Source organism: Fukomys damarensis, unplaced genomic scaffold (assembly GCF_012274545.1).
Source record: "Fukomys damarensis isolate Sample0158 unplaced genomic scaffold, DMR_v1.0_HiC HiC_scaffold_18, whole genome shotgun sequence".
In the NCBI taxonomy this organism is placed as follows: domain Eukaryota; kingdom Metazoa; phylum Chordata; class Mammalia; order Rodentia; family Bathyergidae; genus Fukomys; species Fukomys damarensis.
In genome coordinates this window covers 34,247,878-34,261,138 of record NW_022900930.1, presented here as the reverse complement: position 1 = coordinate 34,261,138, position 13,261 = coordinate 34,247,878, and positions in this window count along the sequence as shown.

Sequence of the window (13,261 nt, the reverse complement as noted above, 5' to 3'; positions counted from 1 at the left end):
ACCAGCTTTTCAATTAAATGCAATGTCACTTGGTACAAAAGTTTTTTTTTTTTTTTTTTTTTGCTGCTTTTGTGCATTGTAACTCTTATCAATAACTACCCTTTTAAAAACAATGTTTTTTTTCTTGAAGTGTTCTTAGATATTAATATAATGACTTCTGCTTTCTTTCTTTTTGCCTTGGTTTATATTTTATCTAGGTCCTTATATTATTAGATCTAATTTTATCTAAGCATCTCTTATAAATATAGCTGGATTACTTCATGGTTTTTTTTGTTTGTTTGTGTTTGGTACTGGGGATCGAACTCAGGTCCTTTTGCTTGCGAAGCAGGCAGCAGAACCACTGAGCTAAAGCCCCAGCCCCTACATTACAAGTATATATGTATCTTCTATCCATGATGGTTGATTTTTTTTTTTTTTTTTTTACTAGGGATCAAACTCAGGACCTTTTGCTTGCAAGGCAGGCAGTGGTTCCACTGCCTGATGGTTAATCTTGATTGTCAACTTAATAAATAGATGGCTGGAGAGTGATTGGATTGTGCTGGCAGTAACCCTCATTGCTGAATTTGCAATGAGAAGGTGGGGCCTAGTTGGTGGCGGGCATAACTGTGAAGGGTATAGCCTTTCTTAGGTGCTTGCTTTCTCTGCTTCCTGGATGCCATGAGGTAGGCAGCTTTTTTCTATCACTTTTCTCATGATGTTTTTTTGCCTGACCTCATGCTTACAGCAATGGAGCCAGCCAGTCATGGACTGGAATCTCTAAAATCAGGAGCTGAAATAAACTTTTCGTCCACTAAGTTATGTATGTCAGGTATTCTGTCCCAGCAATAGAAAGATGACTAAGCCAATATATAAAAATTAAGTCATGTCTGAAATCTCCCCTATCACTGTAAAGATGAGAGGCTTAACTTTCATTACTAATGACTTCCTTTTCTGTCTCTTCACTGTCCAGGTTTAGTTGAAATGATCTGAATTTCTACTTTGAGTTTGAAAATAAATTGTTTAAACATGGTCTTTTCTAGTTAAGAATATGTCTTTAACAAATTATTGTAAATGTGACAAGTAGGTCACCACTTGTACTGAACAGTTTTAATTCTACTGTTTGCACAGCTGGCTGCTTTTCCTTCTATATCACATTTTTCTAGTCCTTTATTCTAGGTCTTTATTCTGATTCATTTGTTATTTCACGAGGAACTTCCTTGAATAATTTGATTAAGGAGGGGAATTTAGATAAAAAGCCTTCTGGGTCCTCCAGTGCTGAGACTAACTTTCTTTGTCTTCGTAGAAGAGTGATCCTTTTTCCTCAGAATACTGCATTGTCTTTTAGCATTCATGTCACACATGCAACCTTCCACATCAGCCCCTATAGTTTTCTATGAGATAATTTGTTTATTCAGAAGCTTGTAAGATTTTTTAAAAATTGAGTTTGTTGTTACATTTTAGGTATACAGTACAGTTACATTCATTACTGGGATCTTGTACCTTTACATGACAGGCCTTGGTTCTCATTTTTTCCCCTTGTGCTTGCCCTCCCTTCACCCCCTCCTCCCCTCCCCATTTACAAACACCTCATTTCCATTTTTTCATTTTCTTATTTTTTTCTTTTCCCTTATTAGCTTTCCCCTACCCTTCCTCTTGTAAGAATTTTTAATTTAGCCTTTGAATTAACATTTTGCATCAGGATATATCAAGGAAAATGTTTTTATGCATTAAAATATTCTCTAGTATACCAAGTTTGTGCCTTCTTTTGAGTATTTATGCTACCTCTTCCATTCAGAGCAAAATTTCTTCAGACAGTTCAAGGCTGACTTTTTCCTATCACTAGGCCTCAATTCCAGTCCATCGCCATATCTAAAACCACCTGATCACCATATCTAAAACATCTAATTATGTTATCTGTCACATTTATTGCCCTGCTTTCTCTTCTTCAGAGCATGTATTATGGTCTGATGTAGTTGTATTTACTTCCATGTGCTGATTTTTTTCTCTCTTCTACTAGAATATAAACTCCATAAGTTCCTGTCTTACTCATTGCTGTATCTTTAGTTCCCATAATAATGCTGAGCACACAGGAATAGCTGAATGAACAGAGAGAAATATGAAATGTCAGAAGCTGCCTTTTTATTTTCCTAGAATTATCCATGTGATCAATCCTCTTCCTCTATTTAATTTTCTAAGTTTCTACTACTGCCATTGATAGTTCTACCTCAGGGACTTTGGTGAGAAGTAACTAGACAGGCATAGAAACTTGTAAGAGGACAAATGCACACACACCGAATGAAGTTAAAGAAACTCTAGCATATGGAGGAGCTGAATTATTCATTTGATTTAATAAAATTCACAAAATCTGTGGAGTATTTGGTAGAAATCCTTTCCTCTGTTTCACATTATTTAAATTATCAGAAACATTATCTAGTTGTTATTTCTGTTTACTGCCTAGTCACAGCCAGAAAGTATTAAATTTTGCTTTTGTTATGTCTTGCAAATAGTTTCAACAGATAACAAGATTAATAAGTGAATTTGCTTTTGTTAGATATTTAGTTTAATAGGAGGTGGTATGGCCAACATAACCAGGTTTGGAAGTGGAAGTTAACCTTCAGAAATCTAACACTAATATTAAAGCCATTTTCTTTAGCTACTGTATCTGGAACATATATTTAAAACTAGAAATCTGGGTTTCCCACAGTGAGTTTTTGTTTTATTACACCATTACCTTGTTTAAAGAAACAGTGGAGGGCTGGGATTTAGCTCAGTGGTTCCACTGCCTACCTCCCAAGCGCAAGGACCCGAGTTCAATCCCTGCTACCAAAAAAGCAGCAGTGGAAATTATAAGCTGTTGTGACTAGATTCTGAAGCTAGAAAGTTTTATTCTACCAGTACACATAGTAGGTGTACTATAAATTTATTGAGTGTATGCACGGTTCAACATAAATACTATACTACAGTCTTTTGTAATCTAATCTCAATGTGACCATCATTGTTGTGTCTGCTGTACTTCTGTTGATCATACTATCAAAATATGATGTAGGATAGGAGATGACAATACACTGTATAAATATGAGGAAATACTGGGAACCATCTTGGAGTTTAGCTACTATATAAAACTGTCTTGAGGATTCACATTATGAAAATCTCTATGATATTTAAATTATTGTATTATAGTTTTGTAGGTCTTCAAACTTATATACGAAGGGATATCATTATAAAACCATTTTTTTAAAAAGAAATACATCAGAATTTATCTGTTCATTCAAATCAGTTCTGTTTTTCAAAGTGCTCACCTTGGGAACCTATAGACCTACTCCAATTTTGTCACATATGTGCCTGAGATTCTTCATCTGAAATCAATACTGGAACTTTGTAACATGTTATCAATATATCCAAAAGAGATATGAGGCACTTATGCTAGTGGGCAGAATGTATCTTGAGTTTGTTCTTGTTCTTCTGCTGTTCATTTTGCCAGATGTACTATTTTGAAATGTGTTTTGACACCATCCACAGCTTAACAAAATGATATATTTTGGCAAAATAAATCATCATGTGAACAAACTATTTATGAGTGAACCCAGTTGAGTTAGAGATTTCAAATCATCAGACTCTGAATGTCACTCCCAAACCTAACCCATACTAGACACCTACCCAGTGAGGATCCTAGGTGTTCTTTAGATACAGGTCTTAGAGGAAGCCACATATTGAGACAATCATTTTACAAGCCAAAGTATATTGTTTTTATACAGCTCTCAATGTTGCTGGAAAAATAAATCATGGACTATGACTTGAAAGTAGCCTTATGACCTCACCTTCCATGGGTGGATGCATGGCATATAGTGTGTACTTAATATCTGTTAGTTGAATTAAAGTCATGTTGAAATTATGGCATCAACAACAACAATAAACAATAATAAAAAATACACTGAAACTAATGAGGCTTGATTGGTGATCTAATATCAAAAGAAATTACAGTGATACGTGGCATCAAGTTTTCCATTTTTCAGTCTGATGTTGTGATGACATCATAAAATTTCTTCATTTTCCAGAGCCAAGACCTATTATGTAAAGGTACAGAATCCCAATGATGAATGTAACTGTATTGTATACCTAGATTGTACCAATAACTCAATAAAAAGAAAAAAAATTCTAAAAAAAAAAAAGAATTTCTTCATTTTCCAGAGCCAAGACCTATTATGTAAAGGTACAGAATCCCAATGATGAATGTAACTGTATTGTATACCTAGATTGTACCAATAACTCAATAAAAAGAAAAAAAATTCTAAAAAAAAAAAAGAATTTCTTCATTTTCCTTGAGTCCTATAGTCATAGCATGCTGAAATATGTGGACATTACTTCATCCACAAAGCTCCCAAACAAAAAACAATCATCACCAGAACATCTCTACTAATACCAGAATTTTCTAAAACTAAATTTATATTGTAACTTTGCTGGAAGTTGTAAGAGGTTTGGTTCTGTCTTTCCTGAACTAAAAAGCACTGCTGTAATACTTCCAGAAAGATATATGAGTGGCCATATATATAATCATAGTCTTTTCAAACAACTGCTCAGGGGACAGGATGAGGTAGTGGGGAAATAAGCCAATTGCTACCATTCCCCCAGAAAGCTGATGTTGTACTAGAAGGTCTATTTTGGAGGAGGGCAATAATCTAATTTCAAGGCTGGGATAAGTATTACACTCATCGCTCACTCATTTCCTTACACAGGTGGCAGAAAATTCTGTGATTTCATGCCAACCCCTCCAACAAAGGCATATAGTGGTATGGCTTTTTGCTTTTACTTGGTTTCTCCCTATTTTAAAGTGCTAATTTACACTTCCTAAAAGAATTAAAGGTGGCTTCCAGTGTTAAAACATTGAGACCAAACCATTAAAAAATGAGAACAGAACAAATCCTAATGAAAGGAATACAGGAGTTCTATGAGAGATGTCTTTGGGTGCCCAGAACCATCCGAGTACCATGCATTTAATGAGGCTCTGATGAGACCATGGGGGAACTTGCTATTCTCTTAATGTAAAAGAACAGTTCCTATCAGCAGCATTTAAATTTTTTGGTTAGTTTTGCTTCTTTCTCTTACTTTATAAATTCATGCTTACAGAACAGTGAAAAGAGTAGAGCAAGAACCCCTAAGTCATGTTTGCAGTTTATTTCTGTGTTTTTTAGTGACCACAGCTCCTACCTCCATTCAGTTCTTATCTTCTCAGCCTCTGAGAAGTAAAGTGACTTCCTGTTCTTGCTAGTCTCTAGGTGCCTTGATGTGCTTTCTTGGTTCTCTTAACTCTGCTCATACATCTAAAAGTACTCTTTTGTTAAAGATTTTCAGTTGTCTTGGGTTGATTTCTGTTTCCTTCTGTGACTTGACTGGTCCAGCTCGCACTATTTGTGGTATTTTGGGAGAACATACATGGAAAAAGAAAACCTCAAAAAGGGTGTGGGTAAAAAAGACCACTGATACAACTTAGTACATTAGGATCAAATGCCAGTTAATGATTGCTGACTATGGGTAAAGTTCAGGTAGCATGTTGTAGAACTGAAGACATGTTTCTTTTCCCTTAAAGTACTTAGAACACAGTCAAGGAGGCAGACAGTATACAGGATTCCAGGAGGGGAAATAACCCATAGAGCATTAAGGGAATGTTTTTTTGGCTGCTGCAGAGAAACCAAGGGAATTAGAAGTCCTGATTGTTTTCCACTGTTCAGTCATGTTACCCAATGCTTTGCATTGTTCTCGCTCTTACTTCACTCTCACCCCACTTGTCTCATAGTGGCTTCATTTTACAGGTGAGGACACAAAGGCTCAATTCTCTGAACCTGAAGCACTAGATACAACTTTTTGATATTCTGGGATTCAAACTCTGGAATCTAAAGCTCATGCTCTTTTAATAATAAAAGCAAAAGGAGTAAGAAAGAGTTCTGTGAAAAAATAGTTGGTGGGATAAATGTCAGGGAAACAGAAATGTTTGTGATGTTTGGAGTCATTTCTAGAAACAAAAATGCACACAGGAATAATCCGAGTCACTAGGGGATTGCATAGGCCAGCTTCTAGTTACGGAAATAAGGGTGAATGCTATTGCCTGTAGTGAAAAAGCCAGTGATCACCTGACACACTGCAAATGAAAGATTATGCAGATTAAAGCTGGCCATCCACCAGAGTAGGATTGCCCAGGCACTTTATTCATCATTGGTGAGAATATCCTGAATACAATGAGCTGCCAGTTTTTGCAGCCATATAGTTAGAATAAGATCATGATTAGACAAGAATTAGTTAAATGCTTCATCGTTACATATCCTAAACTTAACAGTAGGACAAAGATTTAGTTCAAAGGGGTTTTGTATTAAAAATCTATATTTTAATATGTAAATACTCCTTTTCTTCAAAGAGTTGAGGCATGGCAACTAAAGACAGTTCAGACGGGTCTAAGTGGCAGAGCAAGGTCCAGTCTCAGAGTTAAATGTAATCACCCCAATACAGATATAGCATTTCACACTTCAACATGATTAAATATACATTATTCTATCCTTTTGTAGAAATTTCACAAACAGGTGATATTGACATCACCAACATTTCACAGTTTGCTGTTCCATGAATGGGAAGACTGAGTCTCTCATGCCCTGGGGCGGAGCCTATTTCCTCCCTCTAGTTTCTTCCACTCTCCTCCAGGTCACTTTAACTTCCCAGCAGCTTCTCTTTTCAAAGTCCTTTCCATTCAACTGACTATTTCCTACTGATAATGAAGACACCATCCTTCCTAGAGGCTTCTGAGTTTAATCAGAGAGTCCTAAAATGATGACGTCCCCTAGTATTCCAAAAGAGGTTTTGTAGTGATTTGGGCATCCTCTCCTGGGGTTAGGAAACCCCACATGCCACCTGGCTACAAGGAGAGCCAGGGCATGGCCATCTGAGGTATAGAGAATGTAGTATGCACCTTCCATGAGGCAGAGGAGGTAGAGAAGAAGTACTTTTGGTTTGTTCTTTCTTTTCTTCTTGCAGATCTATTTACTTGTTTCTGAAGAGGACAGGGATTTGAAGCACTGGTCTTTTGAGAAATGTGACTTTGGCTGTGCTGACGGCCTTGGCCTTCACTCCCCACCCTTCTCTAGCTTTCAGAAGGAACAGGAAAGGGGATAGTTGGATGGTTACCATCAGCAGCAGATTAAAGAGGAGGATTGTCTCCCTGCGTGCTGTCCCAAAGAGTAATACATAAAGAACACTTGAAAAAAAACCTTCAGAATGCTAGTGACATTTTCCCCTTCCACAAAGATGTCCACAGGGAGAAAAAAATTGAGTTTTTGTAAATCTGGCTTTTGTAAGTTGTCCTCTTGGTTACATCATGGAATTTCTCCCACGTTAAGAGTACAGTGTTAATTTATTGTGTTTAACACAAAATTTTTGGAACGGGAAAAATGAGTTGCTTGATTTTCGTTCTGTTTTGTTGCTCTTTGTTTGCTAGAAAATAGCACTCAAAGATCTGTAGAGCAATGATGTGAGTTCTCTGTCTTTGCTGACTCAAGGAAGGGGAAAACATTTCAAGGCTGATCTCTACCCTTAGCTCCTAAGAATCTCAAACCATGTGTGTCTTCTAGACCTTGCATGGAGCAAGAGGCATTCCTTGTGGATAGAAAGCAGGTCCCAGCAAAAGAGAGTTCTAGGATGCACCTGGGAAAGCTGGGAAGACTGGTTACCAATGGTTGTTGCTTACCAGATACCTCTTACCCCTAGCAAGAATCCAGTCTAAATATCTGAAATTGATTCTTTTCCAGAAGATCTGAGCCATGTAGTTCCCATACTTAAATAAAGACAAAACTTTTGAGAAGTAACTCTTTCACATTATAGGTAGTAGTCCATTTTATTGCTAATTACCACAGATTGGGTTAGTTCTAATTAAAAAAAAGTCTTGTTTTGGTTCACAGTTCTTCAAGTGCAAGGTTGAAGGGCTGCGTCTTATCCCAAGGTGGCACAGGAAAATCACATGGTAAGAAACAGGCTGTGTGTATGTATGTGCGTGTGCGTGTGTGTGTGTGTTTTGTCTTCCTCCCTCTTATAAAGCCACTGGCTTTCAAGCATATGGGCCTTAAGCTAGTCACCTCCCAGAGGTCCTGCCTCTAAACACTGCCATTGGATTAAGTTTCCTTCCCACAGTGGGGATTAAATTTCAACACAAACTATATCCAAACTACAGTACACATGTGGGAAAGTGAGATATTTTGTTTCCAGGTGTATTAGAGTAATGATGAAACTGTGGCATGCATGTTAATGTGTTGTTCTTTTTAAGACAAAAGATGTTAATGTATGAGTTGTTTTTTCTAACCCTAAAATCTTAATATTCAGGTTTAATTGTTTGTGTTAGCACTTTGCAATAAGTAAGTGGATTTTAGGTTCAGTTTGGGCACTCAGTCTCTGTAAGGTTTGGCATCACTGCCCTAAAGAATTGCTGGTGGGGTCAGTAGTTTATTTCTTTTCCCCTTCCTTGAAATTGAGGGTAAATTTCCAAGCCATATTTCATTCCTTATCTGAAACCTCAGTACATGTTGCTTTCTTCCTGCATTGTTTAGCATCTTGAATGAAGAGTTGTTTTTCTGACATTAGTCAACCTAGTCTTAACTCCAGTCTGAGCAGTCTGCTTTGTCAGTCAATGTTCCTACATCTTATATTCAGCAGTGGTCCAAATTTAAACTCTTTAGAATTTTAGTCTTTCTGTGTTAAGGTTAAATTTTAAAGAACAATAAAAGTAAAGAAATATTAATTGAATATTAGCCTCATGTACTGGCAGTGCTACTCGTAGTTTTGCCATCTGGGGTTTTGGTAAATTAGATTTAGAATATCTTTTACAAACTCCAGTTCACTTTCAAAGAGGCTAAATGCTATATCCTATTGGTTTTCTTAATTACTTATCAAGCACAATTCCTCCTCTCTGATTGTAGGGATTAAGCTATAACTGATCTAGCCATCGTTCATGAGGAAAACAATGTGGCTAAAATCCATGTAGTATAGAAGAAAATATTTTAAGGACAGCTGCTTTTTCCTTCAGAAATTGTACAGCTTAATTTATTAGCTTGGCTTTCCAGAATCACACCACCTAAAAATCCTTTACAAATGAAAAAACCAAAAAACAAAAAAACAAAACTCCACCTATTTGCATGATGTGAAAAGACCAGTGAGTCATGGAGCCCAGAAAAGCACAATAGTCCATCACAGGGTGAGAATATGTAGGTGTTAAATAAGATCACAGAAGAATCCCAGTTCCTGTGTTCAGCTCAGCCTACACATCCTGCTGTGAATCTCCATGGCACACTCAGATTCTTGGGATGGTGCTCATTTTAGTCTTATGAGTCAGGTTTAACTGAAGCAACATAGGAGCAGGTGGTATACAAAAACAGAAAGCAGGAGCAGGTGCAGAGAGCAATCAAATGTCTTTTTCCAGCAAAGGTAGGAGAGAGAGAAGAAAGAGGAGGAAATATGAGCATTTTGGGAATTTCCTCTGATCGTTTTGTGGGCAGAGTTATAGACCAAAATGGGGACAGTAATAAGCCAGTAGGGATATAAATCAGTAAAATATATTTCTAGTTCCATTTGTCTTTCCCTTTTAGGAATTCTCATGTTTTTCTCTGGGAGAGTAATATTTTAGGATCTTTCTCCTTGTTAAATTGTTCTAGCTTGCCTTCCAGAAGATGTGAATAATTCAGGATTATGTCTTGTGTTCATTTACTGTTGAAAGAGAGAGGTAAAAGAATAATGTATTGGATTTCTCATGCACTGACACTGCTGCTCTAACTGATGCTGACCTTCCCACTCATCTTGCTCAAGCTTGACTCTTGCCTTGGTGAAAATGGCCCTGCTGAGCCACCTGGAACACTAGCACACAAACAGTTCAAGCTAGCTTAAATCTCTGTCTTCCACAAAGCCATTTAACACATACTTTGGACTCCTTTCTGTCACTATTGTACAGATTGCATGTATGTTCCTTCTCTGTTTTTTTTTTTTCACCTGCAATGTAAGCATTTCCAAGCAGTGTAAACAGTGGGCTCTTCAAGAAATATTTTGTTGAAGGTGGCATCACAGAGAACAGTTAGGGTAAGGAAGTAGCCTTGGAGGGAAAAGCAGGAAGTAGGAAAGGTAGAGAAATAGGTCAAGGCCCTCCAGCTGCCCATTTGCTTAGGAAGTATCCTCACCTGTTGTGGAAGAGAGAGGAATGTGCATCTGTTTCTATGTCCGACAGCTGAAGGGTAAAAATATCCACCTAGGAGAAACCGAGTTCTCAAGCAGCCAGTCTAGTTTTTGATCATTTGGGCTGCTCTCTTTGAGGATTTAATTCTCTCAGATTAGGCTGGGGAAACACTTGTGCTCCTGGGCACAGGGAACTGTGGTGAGGGAGGTGTTGAAAAGTCTACTTTAGGATGGAAAGGTGGTTCTCTATGATTGTCTCTAAAGACAAGGGTTAGCCAGGCATGGTGGTGCATACCTGTAATCCCATCACTCGGGAAGCTGAGGCAGTAGGATCACTGTGAGTTTGAGTCCAGCCTGGGCTACATAGTGAGTTCCAGGTCAGTCTTAACTGCATAGTGAGACCCTGTCTCAAAACAAAAACAAAAACAAACAAAAAATAAAGACCAAGGGTCAGGCTGGGTGTGGTGGACATGCCTGTAATCCCAGTGCTTGGGAGGCTGAGGCAGGAGGATTGCCAGGAGCTAGAGGCCAGCCTGAATTGCATAGTGAGATCCCTTCCCCCTCAAAACCAAAGTAAATCAGTGTATAAATAAGTAAGTTTTTTAAAGGGTCGGAGGTTTCCTCAGCTTCTCCCAGAGATTTTTGGAGATTAAGATATCTTCCTTGACAATGTTTTGCTTCTGAAAGGAAGCAAGGAAGAAAAATTCAGAGTCAATATATCCAAGAGACACATTGCTGTCCTCGAGAAATGGTGGCTGAATATTGTCCTTCGTTCTGGAAAATGTGGCTGTGACCATGAATCTGAATGAAGCTTGCTCCATAATCCAGGCACGAAGTCTATAGGAATAACAATCATGAGCAGCACCAGAAGATAAAAAGAAACTTTACTTCTGATGGGAAAAGCGTCCTGTGTTGACCAGAACCTGAGCAGCAGTAACTGCTCAATATAAGATATATAGATGAATGTTTATGTGTGCATCTTTATACATACAGATTTAATTGATATACAGCATATCATACACACAGGTGTATAAAAAGGTAACAAGCAGGAGATGAGAAAATGAATCAATTGATAATCTTGACCATTCTTTTGGGTGACCTGCTTCGGGTGACAGACCTTGAATGATAAATAGAAAGGGCTAGGTATCCAGGTTGCCCTGCGTATCAGCCAGCTTTCCTGTTGCTGGACAAAATACCTGAGATCTGCAATTTAAAGAAGAGGTTGGCTCATCTTATCAGACATTTTAGTCCATGATGGACTGGCTTCAAGGCAAAAACACAGTGGTAGAAGGACATAGCAGAAAGGACGGTGGACAGGAAGCAGGGAGCATAGTAGCCAGAGAGGAAGGAGCCAGGGCCAGATTTAGTCCCAAGATCACATCACCATGACCACTTCCTCCAACAAAGCCTTCTCCCCTAATAACCCACCCAGCTATGAACTCCTCAGTGAGTTAGGTGAGTACCCTCATAATCCAAGCAGAACTCCAGGACTCTCTTGATTCCGTTAAGATGACGATCATGCTCTGCCCTTGGAAGTAGTTTTTATTGAAGAAAAGAGACCAATTAGAATTTCAAGGGTGCATCTAATGATTCTAGTAAGGGAAGTTCCTTGAAAGAATGCCAGTAAGAACAAAGGTAAAAGCATCCAAATAGGGTGACAGATCATTTGGGTCAGAGCAGCCCTTGGGTATGTGAAGTAGTGAGTGATTGGAAGAAACTATACTTGCTTTCAAATCATCTCTCCTAACCGTGTTTAATGACACTTTCTTGTTTTAGCTTTTGAATTTCCTACTTTAAAATACTAGATACTTGGCCAGGGATTTAGCTCAGTATTTTTGCTGCCTGCCTTGCAAGTGCAAGGCCCCAAGTTCAATTCCTGGTACAAAAAAAAAAAAAAAAAAAAAAAAATAATAATAAACCAAAAATTTAAATACCGAATAGTTTCTCTGGTGTGAATAAACTGTAATAGTACACAAGATCCTAATGAGATAATTGACAATGCGAAATAGGAAGAAAGGGGCTGAAGGAGTAGGGAAGGTGGGATGGGTAGGGGAAGGGTAATAAGGGAAACAAAAAAAATGTGAGATGATGAAAAGATGGGGAGGGGAGGAGGGGTGAAGGGAGGGCAGGGACAAGGGGAAAAAATGAGAACCAAGACCTGGCATGTGAGGTGCAAGATCCGAATAATGAGTGTAACTGTACTGTGTACCTAAAATGTACCAATAAACTCAATTAAAAAAGAAGAATACTAGATGCTTTCATAACAAAGAGTATTATTAAAATCCTTTATTCTACTGTTTCTGTAGTATTTTAAAGCCTAATTTCTCCTGACAAATATAGACCATGCCTTCTTGAATGTTATTTTAATATATTGAAGTAAACAAACTTTTGACTAAAAACAAAGCACATACTGTATTTCACTTGCTTTATCAAACTGCAAAGGTCCCTACCTTGTTTTCCTTTCTTTTTTTTCTTTACTGGTACATTTTAGATGTTCAGTAGTTATACTTATCGTTGAGATCTTGTACCTTCACACAATGTATCTTGCTTCTTATTTCTTCCACATTTCCCTGGCTTCTCTTCATCCCCTCCACCCTCCCCTATTTACAAAGACTTTGTTTCCATTTTTTTCCTTTTCTCTTATTTTTTTCTTTTCCCTTCCTACCTTTTCCACTAAAACCTCCCACTTCTCCTACACCTTTAGGCCTTTTTACCTGTTACACAATATCAATTATACGTTTGGATCCTTATTTATACTTTTAGTTTACACACCAGAGAAACTATTCAGTATTTACACATGTGTCTTATTAATTTCATTTAAGAGTATGTCCTCAATATACATCCACTTAGCTATAAATGTCTCTAGTTTCTCATTCTTTATGGCTGAGTAGTACTTCATTTTATTAAAAACAAAACCAAAAACAGAACAAAAACGACCGCATCTTTTTTTTTTAATTTTTTTTTCCAGCTTTAACTGAGTTTATTGATACATTTTAGGTATACAGTACAGTTACATTCATTGTTGGGATCTTGTACCTTTACATGACAAGTCTTGATTCTCCTTTTTTCCCCTTACCCCAGCCCTCCCTTC